At 40.0% G+C, this 18,443-nt stretch overlaps 1 protein-coding gene and 1 non-coding gene across 2 annotated transcripts in view; one reads left to right on the top strand and one right to left on the bottom strand.

Annotated features, from left to right (window-relative positions):
- The window catches only part of LOC124606688 (N-acetyl-D-glucosamine kinase), a 190,470-nt gene that overhangs the window by 58,762 nt on the left and 113,265 nt on the right, over positions 1-18,443 (top strand). The window lies entirely within an intron of this gene.
- Trnar-ucg lies at positions 4,778-4,850 on the bottom strand. Its single transcript has one exon. It is a non-coding gene; the product is annotated as a tRNA-Arg (tRNA).

Here is an 18,443-nt window from a genome sequence, read left to right as displayed (position 1 = left end):
AAGGAAAGAACGCGTGCCGCACTGACTTCAGCTATTAGCAGGTACACACAGGATCGCGTATTTCAGTCTCGCCTTGACCAGTGGACGTGGATTTTAATGTACTTGGTCTTCGTCTATATGATCTTTTGTTTTGTCTTCAGGCGGCGGCTGTACCCAATGCCGGTCTCGTCAGTACAGAGGTACACCGTTATGTTAGCATATCCTGCAGTGGAAACTATTTTTGAAGTGACGCCCTTTCCTTGAGAAATCCGGCAGACAAACAGTTTCAAGGCGAGAGGAGAAGCGACAAACAACCCCGAATGGCTTTTTCTCAAGGTAACGGTGTCCATAAAGAGTGATACTAGAGCAGAAGCAGGCGCTATGAAGACTAATCGCAGTAGCAGTAGTAGAAACAATTGGATCGATAGTTGGCTAACGGATAGGAGGTTCAGTAGTAGTTTTGTAGCGACACTTCTTATTTGTATGGTTTTACTACGTAGGAAGTTGTTATAATTACTACACATAATTAATATTAAACACGAAAACACTTGCTTAATGTTATGTGTTTGGTTACGAACTGATTTTGGGATTCTTGGGCTATCGTCAGGCGACGACTGAATTGCGGGAATAATTACATTTAACGAAAACTGAAAAATACAAAAAGATACGTGGATATCGTTACATCTAATAACGGATGAAAAATAATGTTACATGTAACGATATCTACGTAAACAAACTTTATTCTTCATTTTTAGTGAAATGTAACTATTTCTGCGTGACATAAAAAAGTAATACTTTCCTTTGTAAACAATATACATGCCATCTTTTTTCGTGTCATCAGTATAAGTAATATCAAGCCACCTTAAGGGCAGTCACTGCGCTGCAGGTCAAGCCACTGTCCCATTGAAACCTTGGTTCCGCAAAACCAACAACAGAAGAAGCATCTCCACGAGGCTAAACCATGGGTATTTTCCAAACCATTTGCACAGCCTTGATCATCGTGATGCTCGCCATTGTCAGAGCGGAAATGAAGCAGTTGCTGATGTTACCCGCCTCCTATTTTCTTGCCCCGTTATAAAGGATTCAGCAAGAAGAACTAATGAAGACTTGTTCCAGAAAAATGTAACACTCCCTCTATCCAGCAGTACTATCTTGGGATCAGTAGTAGTTTTCATCTAAGATCTAGTGATAAAATACCAAACAAAACTAATTTATATTTATAGTGCATGTTCATAGTAATAAAAGACAGGTATACTTTCACCGGAAAAAATGTAAAATCAGTGAATGAAAAACTGTGATTGCTTTGTTTATGATTTGTTTGCAATAATTAATCTACACAATCGTTGTTATTATATGATCTGTTCAGTATCTTAATTAATCCTGACATTCTCCATGCGTATTTATTGTAAATGCGTAAATGGAATATGACTGTATTGCGGAAAGGCCGAAACCCCTGTCAAATGATGGTCTCTGTGATTTGATTCATTTAGGAAATCGGCTTAAAGACCATGAACAATCATTTAGCCATAAAAATGGATAGAATGTGAGATACGTTTGAAACAAAAAAGTAATATTGATCAAACTGACCTTGAACTACTGTAAAAAGAGAAGCAACATTGACGTCAGGTTCTTAATTGAATTACACTCATCATCTGGTACCTAGCTCAATATAATGTAGCCTTAAGGGGAACCAGCGACAAGATCGACCATTATCTTAAAAACATTCAAAATGAACTCAAATTTTCTTGCCATCAAAATAAAAAACAACATTGCTAATGTTGTAAAAGAAAGTAAATATTTTTCTGTTATACTTAATTGTACTCCTGATACAAGCCACAGGGAACAGATGAATTTGATTGTTAGGTTTTTAAATTTATCAGAACAACACTTCCTCGACTTTCTGAACGTCACCTCGACAACAAGAGAAAGTTTGACTGAAACCCTTTTATCGAAACTGGATCAAGTAGGACTCTATATTCATGATTGCAGAGGCCAAAGTTACGATGATGGCGCAAATATGATAGGTTATCGAAGTGATGTTCAAGCCAAAACCATGCAATCCAAGAGAATTTTATATGCCATGTGCCAGTCATAGTCTTAATCTTGTGTTAGCAGATGCGGCAAAAGGTACAGCAAAAGCACATTTTTGATGTAATTCAAAGAATATACGTTGTTTTCAGTGCATCCACTGGGAGATAGGAAATCGTATTAACAGTGAAGAAACCTGCAGACGACGGGAAAGTAGGGTGAAGAGTGTCAAAGCTATAAGGTACGAGGGAAGAGAAGTCAGAGATGCCCTTGAGCAGCAGCAATGTTGAACTGAAAACAAAGAGCTAAGCACACTCGCTTCCTGTGAACGAATAAGAAAGCCGAGTTTATTGTGTTGTCATATGGTATGACTTTCTCTTTGCTATTAACGCAACAAGTAAGGCACTTCAAGGAGAAAACATGGACGTGGCAGTAGCAACTAAATCCCTCGAAAGTTCTAGTGAAGTTTATTGAGAATTTCCGTGAAGACTGTTTTGTTAATGCGCAGGTAACAGCTAAAGAGATAGCTGAAAGTTTGTAGGTTGAACCAAAATCTGGAGAAAAGAGAATTGGCAAGAAGACGAAGCAACTGGATTATGAATGAATGTGACGACGTGGTCTGCAGAGATCAACCTACAGAGGAGAAGTACAAAGTCGATTTTTTCTACCCTGTCGTTGACACAGTGTTAAAGAGTTTGAAAGAAAGGTTCGGCCAAGTGGCTAAGTATTCCGGAATATTCGGCTTTTTGTTTTCTCCAGAAAGCTTAAAATACAGACAGGACGAAGAACTGAAAATGCTATGTAAAAACCTTGAGAAAGAGCTATGTGTAAACATAAATGGTGAATGTTCGAAAGACATTGTTGCCTCAGACATTTTGACAGAAATTAAAGTGTTCAGAGAAATGGTGCCCGAGGATGTGAAAACTCCTATGTTAATACTGAAATACTCCAATGACGCTGGAAGCCAATTTCCCGACCGAGACAGTGACTGTCGCCTCAGCTGAAGGGAGCTTACCACGTTCAAAGCTAATGAAGAACCATTTCAGAAGCAGCATCTCGTAAGAACGCCAGTCTTCTCTTGCCATGCTGTAAATAGAGCACGACGTGGTTTCAGAACTGAATTCTGAAGATATTATTGATGAATTTGCTTGTCAAAAAGCAAGGAGATAATGTTTTGTGTAAAGTGTGTAAAGCAGAAAACCTTTAGTGCTTATAACCTGCAACTCATGTAATTTCTTGTAAATATAGAGCACAGTCAAGTGATGAAAACATTTAAGTATATATCCTGAACAACACTTGTGAACCTTGTTCGATTTTGAATATCATTGAATTGGGAGGATTCCCATAGCTTAGTTAGTTTTTATTATTAACATTTTAGTGTTTACCGTTTTCCTGTCACAACAGTAGGTCTGCTGTAGTAAGTCTTTTGATATATTGGTAGTATATCAATGTCGAAACATAGAATTCTTTTGAACATGACGAAGGTGTATAACCTGTTGTGGCAGGGAGGGGGGGGGGGGGGGGGGGGGTGATGCAGGAGAGCCCCGCGCCTGCTAAGGGCGACCCTCGCGGAGGGGGGCTGGAAGGGGGAAGACTGTCCCAGTTTCAGATGTGTGATCGGTTACTGAACCTCTAATTCGGATATTGATGTAGTAGAACACGAGAATGCCTTACCAGACTTTGTCGGTATCTTTTACGACTTTGTTGAATGCCTTTGACGCCATCAGCTATATGATGTAGTTGCTTCCTTATTATATCTACAGCGACTGAAAATATTTGTTTCAAAACTAGGGTTTGCATGCATTTATAAGCTTTTAAAACAATTTTATTTGGAAATATATTTTCCCTGTCATCTGAATCATCGGTGAACTAAATAACCTGGTTAGTAACAGTTTGCTCAAAAACAGCTTCTCGTAAATCTAGGGTGTTCGATAACGTAACGGAGGAAGTGGACATCATGTTCCCTTACGTCCGTGAGACATTCTTTAAGTCTGCACAGACATCGGGAGGACAGACAGGCGATTGACTTACGGTAACAGGTTTAAATTGTTACAAAGTATTTTTGATATCATTTGAACAAAATTTTATGCAGATATTACAATTTGTTCCTTAACAGACACTCTGTGTTTTAGTTAATAAATCAGTAACATTAACTTATTCCCTCTCATTTTCTATTCCAATAGGTACTGTATTTCGTCTTCTTTTACTACTCAAGACCGAAGCCCACAGATATATCCCAAAACTGAATGTCTCGTGTAATTTTCAGATATTCAATAACAGATGATAGAGCATATACAAATAAGTCTAGCACTTTACTAATGTGTTGACCGAGTGCACACAAAGAAGTGTAGCACGTTACAAACGTGATGACTCACACTAGAGAATTATAAAAATATTGAACTATGGGAATCGACGGACACTCGCAGGATGGGTTTTATATCTTGAAAACTTGCTATAAAATGACAGCACGCAAAGTATAGCATATCGCGATGTTAAGGGTGACTACATCTCGCGTATGCTCCATCCGTGCGTGCAACACGAAGAGGTATCATACAAAGTATAACTGCAGGTCTTAAGTCATTTTACGATATGTTTATTGATCAGCAATGCTCAAAATTCATCTTGACACAGCTATTAAAAATTTGTGTTTATCTTATGAGTTTGGTGAATATTTTCTTTATCACAAAACGTAGCCAGCATGTAACTATTTCTTCATGGTGAAAAATTTAGTGGCACTATGCCTACAACATCAGGAAGAAATTAAAATTTTCGACCGTGACAGGACTCGAACCTGCAATCTTCGGATCCGAAGTCCGACGCCTTATCCATTAGGCCACACGGTCGTACAGCGTATTGTCTCCTTATATTCTGTTATCCCTGTATTAACGGTAGGACATGTTAATGAAGTTTTTAATGGAATATTTATTTCTTTTTCTGTTCTCTTTGGTTAGAAGAAAGTAAATCTGCAACGTATTGAACTAGATTGCTCGAGAAATACTCCATTCCGCTACACGGCGGAAGTCACCACTGTTTTGAGATGAAGGATCTGTGTACAATCGCTGTTTTGACGTTCCGCTAGAAAGAAGTAGCTTCATTATATGCTGTAAAAAAAACACATTTTACACGGCATTAGTTGCAAGCGCTTGGCTTCAGAAATTGCTTATATTCTTCATTTCCTTCGGCATCAAAACTTGCGTTTTGAATACTTCTAGTAAGATTTGAGTGGTTTATTGAGTTGTCTTTAAATCCATGCTTGAACAGTTCGTAGCAGTTACTAATTTCTAAGCAGGTACAGAAAAATAGAACTTATGTGGTGAAAGTCCTGTTTCTACGAGGGAACAAGCTACAGATCTTGTTGTCGTGACACTTAATAATACTCAAATTCAGATTTAGACAATGATAAAACTAATGAACTCTTCTGCCAGATCAGCATTAGTTATCAGGTAGCATCTGGAAACTTAAATATCTCCCCCAAAGCTGCAGCAACGTCTACTTAACAAGCGAGTTTCGCCAAACTGTTTGTAGCATGTAGTGGCAAAATATTCTCCTTAATAGTGAAAACATAGTAACTTTCGTACGTAATATTTTAGGCTAACCATACGCCCGGGATTAAGCCCGGACTGTCGTGGTTATAGTGCTGTCTGGCATTGCAAGAAGGTCTGTGGTTTGAGAATTTTATGATTGATGAGTTTTTTTATGATTTTTAAACCTATAATTCGATATCGCATTTTCAAACATTTTCTTACGGCTGTGTCTTTCTCAGCCGAACTTAGAGCAAGCACTGAGGTCTCTGGGAGGTATAGATACCGGTTTCGCCGTAACTTGTCACTTAGGCCGGTATTACACTATCAAATTACTTTGTCAAAGATTTGATCAAAGATGTGATCCAATATTCCATCCAATATATTTGACAAAGATCTTTGACGTAGCGCTACAAGGGGTATTACACTGTCATCAAATTTTTCGTCAAAGTTCAAGATGGCTGACAACAACTTGTTATTAACCGCAGCAGTTCTACGTACTCCAATTGCATTGTGTGCACATGCGGAAAAGAAGGGGGGGGGGGGGGGAAATGGAACCATACATACGAGGTTGACAGTCTTAAAAGTCCTGTGATTACAACTTGATAATAAATTCAGTTGGGAGGAGCACACCACAGAACTGCAGAAACGCCTCAACAAATCTGTATTTGCAATTCGAGTGTTAGAAGACATAGGCAACATAAAAATGAAAAAGCTTGCGTACTTTCATTCCATAATGTCATATGGGATAATATTTTGGGGTAAATCTTGAAGTCAAACAAAAGTTTTCAAGGTCCAAAAGCGTGTAATACGTATTATTTGTGGAGTAAATTCACGGACCTCCTGCAGAAACCTCTTCAAAGAACTGGGTGTACTAACTACTGCCTCTCAGTATATTTACTTCTTAATAAAATTTGTCGTAAATAATATATCTCTTTTTCCAACAAACAACTCAGTTCATACATACAATACCAAGAACAAAAATGATCTGCACAAGGACTTAAAAGCACTTACTTTAGTTCAAAAAGGGGTCCACTACTCGGGAACAGTCATCTTCAATAATTTGCCAGGAAACATAAAAAATTTAGTTAGAAATAAAGATCAGTTTAAAAGGAGCCTGAAAGACTTACTACTGGCCAACTCCTTCTACTCCATTGGCGAAATTTTTAATAGAAATAAATGATGTATTGTATTTATTCATACTATTAGTATTTTTATTTCAGCTTAAAAAAAATCGACATGTTCCACATCCACGAGGATCTCCTCAGCACGGATCTATGGAACAAAAAACTAATCTAATCTGGGTGAAGCCGTGGGTTTTACGACGACACGATAAAAGCATTCAACAAAACTTGTTACGTGAGCTTACAGTGGAAGACGTCAAGTCGTACATCAATTACTTAAGAATGGATGAGCATACATTTCTGTATGTGTTCAATGAAGTGTATCCTCATATCACAAAGCACAATTTTCACTTAATAACTGCTACATCTTCAGAAGACAGGCTCACTATAACACTCCGATTCCTTGCTACAGGAGAGGGTTATGTTAGGTTAGGTTAGGTCAGGTTAGGTCTCCAATCTTCTTAATCTATTTTTGTATTCAGGGTGCCTCACGTTGTAAAGCACCTCATTAGCTTCAGACATCTCTATTAATTCTGTAGATGTCGGCACACACCAATTGTATTTACCGGCAATGGTTATAAAAACACTACAGACGACAGAACGCTGCAGCGATGCTAGCGCTCCGCGTGGTAACATATCGCATTGCAGTGAACAGAAGACAAGCGATTTCTTTGATCAAATATACGGCCTCGGCCTAGATTTGATCAAATATTGGACGACATTTGTCAAAGATCCCTATTACACTATCAAAAATCTTTGACAAAGATATTGGACAAAGAAATTTGATAGTGTAATACCGGCCTTAACGATGTCCGCACACGCAGCGACTGAAAAGCAACGCAACGGGTCGGCGATGTCTGGTTGCAGACTGGCTTGGAACGCAGTTTCGCACACGGCACAACTCTGGTATAAGAAATTGCAGCTGTCGTTTGCGAGTATGGAGGAGAAGTAGTACTGTTTGTTGAACCTGAGGATCTTTTGATTACACAGGACATGTCGAGAACAAATTCGAGCACACTGGAAGATGTGGTCCTCTATTATTATTACTTACGAATGGAAAAAAAAGAAGGAAATTCTAGGTCCATCCATACATTCACAGAAACATAAACTGCAGGCGGTTTGTAGTAGCAAAGGAGCTGCAAAAACAGATTTGAAATTCATTGCTTTTTATAGAATTAGTAAATATTGCTACAATGATCTCGTATAACTCATTTCTCCCGCCATAACACAGCGAAATACGGAAATGAGGGAATGGGTCAATGTAGAAGAACAGATATTAATCACTTTGAGGAAAGAGTTCTGATTTATTTTATATACAAATAATATTTCATTGAAAGTACGTAATGATTACTGTGTTTCCTAAGTCATTTTCTTAACTAACTTTTAAGCTGCGCCGTCAGTAGAATCTTCCTTTGATTGTTGACCAACTACTTGGCGAACTACCGCAGAACTGACTGGCAGCACTATTGTCTTGGTTACTGTTCTCTGTATCTTCGCCTGATTCAGTAGACATTGACGGATTGGGATCCCAAAGACTGCGTAACAGCAATTGGGACAACAGTGGTGGAGTAGTTGCCTGGTTCATGATTTCGTCGATTAGCTGTAATACTCTACGCCTGAATATTTTTATTTGTTGCTCATTCATTTCATCCAGCTCAGCTCAGACAACAGGCTAAGAAGAAATAGTTTCGTATATTCTCTCCTCCGGTTGTTGGGATCAGACTGCTGCGAGTCAATTTCGGCCTTCTTGGCTTTAATAAACTCGATGAAACACTTGCCAATTTCATCAGCTCTAGAACGTCGTTTTATACGCTTTTTTGCTTGTAGACGAGAATCAGATGCCATACGGCAATTTCTGTCAACTTGATAGTGTTTATATTGGCTGCCCTCATTCATTTCATTAGTCGCGGTGTTTGGTAAGGGTGGTAACTGTGCTTCTGCGGGAGGTGTTGGTGTTGACGAGCATGATGGCGATGAATAATGGATATGCTGAGAAGAGATTTCTTTACTGTTTGCGGCATAAAGTACATTTTCTTCGACATGGGGATATCTGGTAAATTTCCAGTGGCAGCAGAGGTTAAGGATTTCACAAATGTTAATACAAACTGCATTGCTCGCATCAAATAATAAGGCCCCTTTGCCTTTGCCCCACTGCCATTTGGGAAGGTTTGAGGTTCCAAACAAAGACCGTAAATTCCTTCATTTCTCTTTGTATCCAGGCACTGAAACAAAAAAGGCCTACCTCTTCAGACCCAAATAGGTAATAAAATGTAGAGAATTGCGAAATAAATTAATAAACTAAAGTTATATATAGTGTTTTACTTACAGGTACTTGGCTACTGGCTGCACATTTGTTGTCACTTTCATTGTACTTTGCACGAGAAGAGACCACCGTTGGATGCGTAGTAGCGGAAAGCACAAAAATATTTTGGGATGTTCTCAAAAAAATGTATATGCTAGTTCGAAAAAGAGAGGAATTTAAGAAGACTGCCGAACGTTTTTGTCATTTATAGAATCTTCCGAACTGTAGTGAAGCACAGGATGGCAAGCATATCCGAAGAGAAACATTGGCGAACAGCAGTTCAACTCGCTTCAGTTACAAATCATACCACTCTGTCGTGCTAATGGGCTGCTGCGACACTGATAGATTATTTACTTAAATCGAGATCGGTTATGCTGGAAGAAACAGCGACGGTGGAATATTTCGCGCATCAGCAATCGCACTGGATAACACATGCAGGCCTTGGTATTCCATCCCCATCGAGATAAATGTGCGATGAGAATAACTCATTTCTCTATTATTTTGTAGCAGATGAAGCGTTCCCCTTATCACGCTACTTAATGACACCATTCTCTAAAAAGTGTCTCGATAATGTGAAAATAATTTTCAATTACCGCTAAAGCAGAGGAAGGAAAACGACTGAATGTGCATTTGGAATGGCTTCAGAGTAGTTCCAAATTTTAAATGGCCCAATACGTTGCAATAATCCTGACAGAGTGTATGATGTTATCAAAACCGTTTGTGTCCTCCACAATTACCTACGCAAACTTGAAGGTGTGAAATGTGCACCAACACACTTGCAAGAAAATCATGAACCCACTAATGATGCTGCAATATTTCAAGCAAATCATAACGTTTCAATTTGTGCTAATTACTAATTATATTAAACAAATTTCTTACTTCATTTCTACATCGCCGTCTCCGACTACACAGACTAGGTCCCAGCTAGATATGACAACCCTGTGCTAAAGAGGCTACATTTTCGTACCACACTGCTTCACATGAACTCGGTTTCAATACATCTGCCTGAACATCTAAACTGCGTTAAGTTATATGACCCAAAATTTTTATCTGACAGAATCAAAATCGAAGCAATTATTGTTATATCTAGTGGAAAATACTACTGGATATGTTCAAAAATGGTTCAAATGGCTCTGAGCACTATGGGACTTCACTTCTAAGGTCATCAGTCCCCTAGAACTTAGAACTACTTAAACCTAACTAACCTAAGAACATCACACACATCCTTGCCCGAGGCAGGATTCGAACCTGCGACCGTAGCGGTCGCGCGGTTCCAGACTGTAGCGCCTAGAACCGCTCGGCCACCTCGGCCGGCAACTGGATAAGTAATTTCAAAAATGTTCCCCGAGTTGGGCAAAAAAATATGGTCAAGCCACATTCATATTACTATCTAGCGTAGTTTTCACTGTACGAGGCGATCTCTTCGCCCTTCGACATTACTCATCAACTCGTTTTTCCGTATTGTTTTTGGAGTCGACTTAAATTTATCCACTGCAAGTTTACAAGAAGTCTGTTTACATAAAAAAAGTCGCCGAGACGGATGAGGCATTACTACGACTAGAAGGAGCATAGGCATCCAAAGAAATTTACCCAAGAGGGGGCAGGTTTCTAAAATTGCCATTGTCGCCATGGATAATATGGTGAGATCGAAGACATGTCGAGTTCCAAATATCAAAGAAGTTACAGGTGTACACTCAGTATTTTTTTGAAGTTAGAATATTTTGATACACTATAGGTAAGCTCATTTTGTGCCATCTTTTTTTGTGTTAATGATCCTAAATTGCATCTATACACAGGGTGTCCTAGAAGTGTTGCGACAAATTTCGAAGGCTTGTAGAGAATATTTTGAGGAACAAATTGTGGGTAGGAACCCGTATCCGGAAAAGTCACCCAACGACGCTACAGAGCATCCAAGTTGCAGGTGCCGGCGCCTGTCCCGAGGTCACCCCTTCGGCAGCAAAAGTGACTTTGAACGCTGAAGGACTGTAAGGGGAAGGTCTAACAATGTTGTTTGTTATTCAGTGGTCGCGATTGATTGCCAAGATCGTCGGTGGAGAAGGAGGAGATAGCAGCTGCGTGCATACCGAAAAACAATGGAGATTTTAAGGGGTTCCAGGAGAAAAATAAACTGCGGATAGAAATACTTGTCCGAAACCGTCATCCACCGAGGCAACAGAGCATCGCATTTTATATTTACAATAAACGACGTATTTTTTAAAGATGTCTAATGCGGTTCCCAGCCTTTGGATGTGTTTTCTAGTAATGATTACCTCCTTGCAGCTGTTCAGATGTTTATTTTGCTTTTCGGCACCGTGGCCTCCACAGGCTGCTATCACCACATCGGCCTGTTAGCAGTATGGCGGATGTACGCACATCATACAAGGTCTTAAGTTTCACTTGCATCGGTTATATACAGCTGGTGTCTACCAAATCCTACAATATGTCCTATGGGGCTACGGCCTGGCTCATTTAGCAGTAATGCTTTGTACTTTTTTGAAAATTATGTTTTGGGCGTACTCAGTACTATTTTATTATGACGACCTACCTATGTGGTTTCACTCTTAACGTGAATAATCTCCCGAATGCTAGCACTCTGTAAATGTCGATAAACTGTACATTATGTAAACATAACCATCGTGAGTATTTCTCATTGCTTTTTGTTGAATACCTACACTATCTAAGATTCTTTATTTCTACAATTTCATAAAATTTCGCACACTGATTAGTATTCCTGGCAGATATACCTGAAGATGCATCTGTGATGTGAAACCGGTAGTTGCGAATAAAGCACCCCCATCCATTACGCGGCGTTTGGAAACATCTCATCATTCTTGACTTTATTGTTACAGTTTTTATGATAATTAAAAGGTTATTGAGTGTTTGTTTTTATTCTTCAATACACCCTTTACAACCTCCCGAAGTTTGTCGCAACGATTCTGAATCACCCTGTATATGGTTAAACTCAGCATATCCAACGAGTCAGGAAATAAAGCTAGAAAATAGTCGCAAAAGTTATCTTTATTCTTATATGGTACCAATAACATCTGATCGACAATGGACAATGAAAATTGAAAATCTATATTTAAAAAACTCAGAACTGAGAGTCTTGTTCGATGTCAGCAAATCTAACCGATAAAAAATACCTGTTGATCAATGTAGAGATTCAGAAAATAGTGAAAACGTCGTTCAACTATTTGCTTGCAAAGTGTAAGTCATGTAAATTTATTTATTGCAGTATGTTCATGCTTTCTGTTTTTTTTTTTTTTTTTTTTTTTTTTTTTTTTTTTTTTTTTTTTTTTTTTTTTTTTTTTTTTTTTTTTACTGTCGACTGATATAATTAAAGCTTGAGCAAGTGTGTTTCGGACGCTAAGTTTTTGAGCTGTTTCTACTAGGCCAGGGTCCCCAACCTATGCAGCGACATGTTCCGCGCAACGTGAATAAGTGCTTCGCGAAAAACTGTTAATTACATTTTATTTCAACGTTTTGACGATACTAATTATTTTAAAAAACTTTGTTATGACTTCTGTGTTATTAATTATGGTTTAAAATTGAAGTAATCATTGAATAAAAAAAATTTTCTAATTTTTTAAAAATTTTCGTAACCTTCAAAATAAACTAAGTGTTCTACGAAAGTTCCAGGATTATCAATGTTTTCCGTTAGAGGAAAAGTTTCGGAACCTCCAAAAATTATATTTAAATTGTCCTGTAAAATTGACATAACAGCCGTAGACTGTACCAAGACTCTCCATGTCTCCCTAATTTAACATTTTATTGTGTGGCCATGACAACTGGATTGCCATATTCGCAACATTACGAGTATGACTGCATGTTGCACACTGTAGAGGTCGATAAGGTGCCTAGGGCAAATATGTTTTTGACCTTGACATTTCACGCTTTTTTTCTCTTTTATAACACAGAAAATGGATTTTATCTTTCGATTATTGGATGTGGTTCATCAGATGAAGCAGAGAAGAGCAGACCTACATAATTAGTTGACCATTTTTTTCGGGGCACACTTCTGCGCCGTATAAGACAGAATTTAGCCTTTGCAACCCGTCATTTGTATAGTTCATCTACGGATAAAAGGTAAAACACTTAGGAGATTAAGATGTGCTACATGAGGAGTGGTTGTCCTTGCGGGTTTTGGGGATGGATGTCGGACAGGTGAGCTGCAGCCATCATTCTGTGCCGTTCTTGAAGTATGAGAGAGTTGAGTGTCGTGTCAATTCACACCGGACTGTGCGTTGGATGTCTGACCAGTTCTTATCTACAATTCGATAAGGGCTTGAAACATGTACGTTTGAAATATGATTGAAGCTACATAACTGACCGTAGTCTGCATCACAACTGTTTGGGGATGGCATGTGAACGTGTATTTTACATTGTCGATTTGCCCTTCACTGGACTTTGATGACTGCGAGAATGTAAATTTAATTTAGCTGCGAGAATGTAAACTGCCAATAACTTTTATCGAAACCAAAACTGCCTGAGTTTACGTAACACAAAAACTCAATCGGATACAACACTATTGACTTGATCAGTTTGAAAATAATGGTCCCTGTGGTTAAAGAATGTTATTCCTGAAACAATAAAATTTACCTTTATCTGCGCAATGGTAACGCTCTGCGCACTGCTCTCTGTTAGTACTTTAAATTGTGTAGTTAGCAAAATCAAATGGCTCCGAGCACTATGGGACTTAACATCTGAGGTCATCAGTCCCCTAGAACTTAGAACTACTTAAACCTAACTAACCTAAGGAAATCACACACATCCATGCCCGAGGCAGGATTCGAATCTGCGACCGTAGCAGCAGCGCGGCTCCGGACTGAACCGGCTGGCTATAGGCCTAGTTAGCAAAGAGCTATTGTGCAAGGCTGTTGCTTAGCATACATGTTTATTAAATCGAATATGACTGTGACAATAACTCCTTGAGAAAAATAGTTAACCAAAAATAACATGGACCTGGGAACTGGTATTGAATTGGGGTAAGTAACAGTATGGCACTAACTTTAAAACTGGTGTTTTGACTCTGTGAAAAGTAATAATACTCACAATGAACACACTCAATAAACTGATTATACATTAACAATTAGCTTTACAAAATCATTGGATGTGAGTGCTGTACATTGTCTCAATCATCACTTACGAAGCCGGCCGAAGTGGCCGTGCGGTTAAAGGCGCTGCAGTCTGGAACCGCAAGACCGCTACGGTCGCAGGTTCGAATCCTGCCTCGGGCATGGATGTTTGTGATGTCCTTAGGTTAGTTAGGTTTAACTAGTTCTAAGTTCTAGGGGACTAATGACCTCAGCAGTCAAGTCCCATAGTGCTCAGAGCCATTTGAACCAATCACTTACGAATATGCGCATCGCATGAGTAAAAAAAACCACTTTCTTTGTCTTAATTATTTCCAACTGCTGTTGAGATTTCTTTTACAGTTAGCAAAATCATAGAATCTTGCAAGTTAAAAGATCAGGGCAGCGCCGAAACACCCCTGCATCAAGGAAACTGCACCAATATTGGTGAACAACGACTCAATCATATGAACCGGTGAGGCGACTATAAAATCTCCAGTATTTCCCTTCGCGCTTGGTATTGGTAAATCTGTTACTTTGTAGAATCATAGACGATCATACTTAGAAATGTGTCAGTATTCTGAAATGAATAATAAGATTGTACCCAAACCCCCTGCCCCCTTGCTTCCCAACTTGCTGACGTCTATGGACGAGAGATCGTGGAAGAAGTTAAAGGGCAGTGCTGGTAGATCAACTCGTAGGAAGGGGCCAACTATCGGGACCAGATCTTCGACACTTACTTCAAGCGTGTTTCTGAATTACGGCAGGTATTTTTTAGTGTACCATTACTAGTGGCTGATTGAGAATCTAACGTCACATATTTAAGATTTCCAGTCGTGAATGGAAGAGGAAGTGGGGCAGATTATAGCGGTTTCAGAAGTACCCTTGTGCCACGCGCCTTAAGGTGACTTGTGAACTGTATATGTCAATGCCACCGTGGAATTCAGCAATTGCGGAAGTCCAAGATACCACGGGGAAGCTGAGCAAGTGTCGGATTAAGATTTAGTAGGCATGAAAGATAGCGCAAGAATGCAGTTCCCATTGAGCAAGCAGTACAGGTAGTTGTGAAGGAAACTCAGGAGATATTTCGAAAGGAAATTATGGTCAGGGAGAGTAAATAAAACCTTTAAGGTCTGTCATGGACACTGTAATTCTGACACAGGCGGTAAAGGACAGCCAAGATTAGTTGTAAGGAATGGATATTTTCTTGAAAAGTTGCTATAAGATGGACGTCAACAGCAGTAAAACAAGGAATGTAGTCGAATTACATGAGGTGATGCTGACAAGATAAGATTGGGAACGGGGACACTGAAAGTATAGGTGAATTTTATTACATAGGCAGCAAAATAAGGGGGCGTGCTCAAAAGTTTTTTAAATAAAGCTTTATAAATAAAAGAAACATTACTAACGTTCTTCGGCTTTGTTCTTCATGTCTTCATGTTTATTCCTCAACACCACCACCCTGGCGATGAACAATTACTCATAACGAGAGACCACTTTGTTGCTACCACCACTGTAGAAAGTTTGACTTTGACGGAGGAACCTCACCTTTGCTGACACCGCTTCATCACTATCAAAGTGAAGTCTTCGAAAGTGTTCTGTAAGTTTCGGAAACAGAGGAATGTCGGAAGGGAGCAAGTCCGAACTGTACGGAGGATGATCAGTAACCGTGATTCCAAGGCGTCCGTCGGATTATTGCAGATTTCGCAGCGCTCGTGTGTGGTCTGGCATTCTCATGCGGAAGTAGAAGGTGCTCCATATCTGGACGAACTCTTCGATTTCGAATCTCGATTATATCACTCTATTTCTCACGTACAGACAAAGATACGGTACACACCGCCATGGTACATTTTACAATTCGGAGCCGTATAACGGCAGAGGACTGCAAGTATGTAGACGTGAAGAATAAAGATGTAGAATGTTAATAACGTTTGTTGTACTTAAGAAGCTTTAAGAGTTTTCACATTAAAAATTCGGAGGCTTGCTTTTCAACAAGCCCTCGTAACTTTCGATAACCAAAGCGGAGAGGATATGAAGTGCAGAGTAGCAATAGAAACAGCAGTGTTTATGAAAAATATAAATATAATATGGCATAAAATAAATTGAAGTGTTCGGAAGTCTTTTTCTGAAGGTACCGTATTTGTCTTTCACGTAGTCTTGTACAGAAAATGAAAGGTGGACGATATACAGTTGATGCATGGAGGGAGTAGAACTTTTTGAAATGTAGTTCTACAGAAGAATGCTGAAAATTGGATTGGTAGATCGGATAGCAAATGAAGGGCTGCTAAACCGAATTTAGGAGGAAAAAAAAAAAGAAATTTATGGCACAGCTTGAAAAAAAAAAAGAAACGAAACCGAGCACATGGTGAGGTAGAAAGGAATCGTCAATTTGGTAATGGAGGGAAGTGTGGAGGGTGAATGTGTTAAGGGGAGACGAAGGTTTAGTTACAGTAAGCATGCTGAAATGGATGTAAGTCGCAGTAATTGTGCAGAGATGAAGAGGTTTGCACGGGATAGACTACCGTGCGTAGCTGAATCAAACCAGTCTTCAGACTGAAGACCACAACGGTAATTCCGCAGAGTTGCGCGCTTTTTGTTTGCTAGCCAGTAGATTATATATAGTGGCTCGCCACGTGAGGTGCAACGCGACACTTCGCAGAACCGAAAGGAAAAGTGCAGCGCCGTTAAACCGGTTGGGCGGCCACAAACAGAGAGCGATAAGGCAAGCTGAGTGCGGACACGTTGTTTCACCTTGGGCAAGCTGAGTGCCGCGGAGCTGCGCGGCTGGTTCTGCGCACGCGCGCGCCCGCTTCATTGAGTGAGAGCGTGGAATGCGGCTCTAGCTGACCTGCCTGGTTACCCGGCCACCACTCGACATACGGAGTGCGCGCTTCCGGCCGTGGAGCTTTTAGCAAACAGCGGCTTCACTGTGGGTCTAGGTCGCTGTCTGATGCTCCACCATCACACAGCCTGTTCTATGGGGTCTAAAGCTGCAGCAGTCCGATCCAGAAACTTTTTTTTCTGGTTCTGTCAGGAGACAGTATCAAACTAAAACCAAACCGAACCGAGGATTCGCGTTTTGTTGTTTCGTTTACTATCTAGACAGTGAAAACTTACGACTCTCATCATAATTTCTGGAGGCCGTCGATGCGACTAACTGTGATTGGTGTAGTCATCATCCGGAATACTCATGTGATGTAACACTACACGCTAAGTTACGTTGTGCAATCCCATTACAACTGCAGCCAACATTTAAAAAGAAACGAGCCGGAGACTGTAAAATAAAAATTGCCGAAGGGATCGTAATTCCACTGGCTGCGGAAGAAGGTGTGGTATCTATACCTCGCCGCTGGAGGAACATGGGCGCACACCCAAATACGAAATAGCAAACACGTGCACGCGTCGCAGTCCACTGCACCGTCATGTTGAAAACGGTGAAATGGAGTCAAAGGGATGTAGTACGCTTTCTGGCACGGAAAGTGTGTGAGAAACGGAGATTCATCAAAGAACGGCACAAGTGTACGAATAGCACCTTATGTCCGTTGCAAAAGTCAAGGAGCGGCACAAGCAATTCAAGGAACGACGGATGTCGTTGGCCGATATCGCAAGATCTTGAACGCCACATCGCATTACCGGTGCCATTGTCCAACAGGTAGACACTGCACTGTGATGGAAAAACATTTTCGTAGTCGCTAACGTATGCGCTCATAGTTCACGATTACCACTGCTTGCGCTGTCTTGCGAGCAGGGGATCATAGCAGCGGCCAGCAGCTCTTGCACTGTATGTAGGAAAGAGGATTTTAGTAGCGAACGACGCTTCACAAAACATAGCGTGAACAATGTTTAAAAAACGTGTCGACCATTAATTCATAATCTGAAAATACTGAGTTTAGGAACTTCTAGCATCTGTATAGTTTTCACCCTTCCTCCACAGCCCTTTTTCTGAAAACACCGCCTTTCAACGAGCGCTGTCAGCTCATCCACTAGTTTCAGTTATCAATTCGAAACAATAAAGTTACCTTTTTTTTACCGATACGTGTCTGCAAGCCTCATAAATAGAGGGTAATTAAAAAGGAAAGATTTCAATTGTTTGTTGTAGGCAAACTATAAAAGATAGAAACACATTGCGCATGTCACTGGATAGAGGAAGGTTCAAAGTTCTGACACAGTTGCGCTGTTGTTTCTTTGTAGCAACGTGGCGACTACATCACAAGAGAAGTGATCTTGCGTCTTGGAATGCGCGAACTCAATGCATTGCTCAAGATCATGTGCGCTTCTCCATCGGTTCAGCAAGAAACCATCTTTGCACAAGCAGATTTATGACTGGCATAAAAAATTCTTGGTAGTTGGTTGCAGATGCAAAGGAAAGAGCACTGTTCGGTCACGCAGGTCTGATGAAAATGTCGAGCGTACCCGA

Source organism: Schistocerca americana, chromosome 3, assembly GCF_021461395.2.
Source record: "Schistocerca americana isolate TAMUIC-IGC-003095 chromosome 3, iqSchAmer2.1, whole genome shotgun sequence".
Taxonomy (NCBI): Eukaryota; Metazoa; Arthropoda; class Insecta; order Orthoptera; family Acrididae; genus Schistocerca; species Schistocerca americana.
Note: the sequence above shows the minus strand (reverse complement) of the source record. Positions and strands in the feature narration are given on the sequence as shown.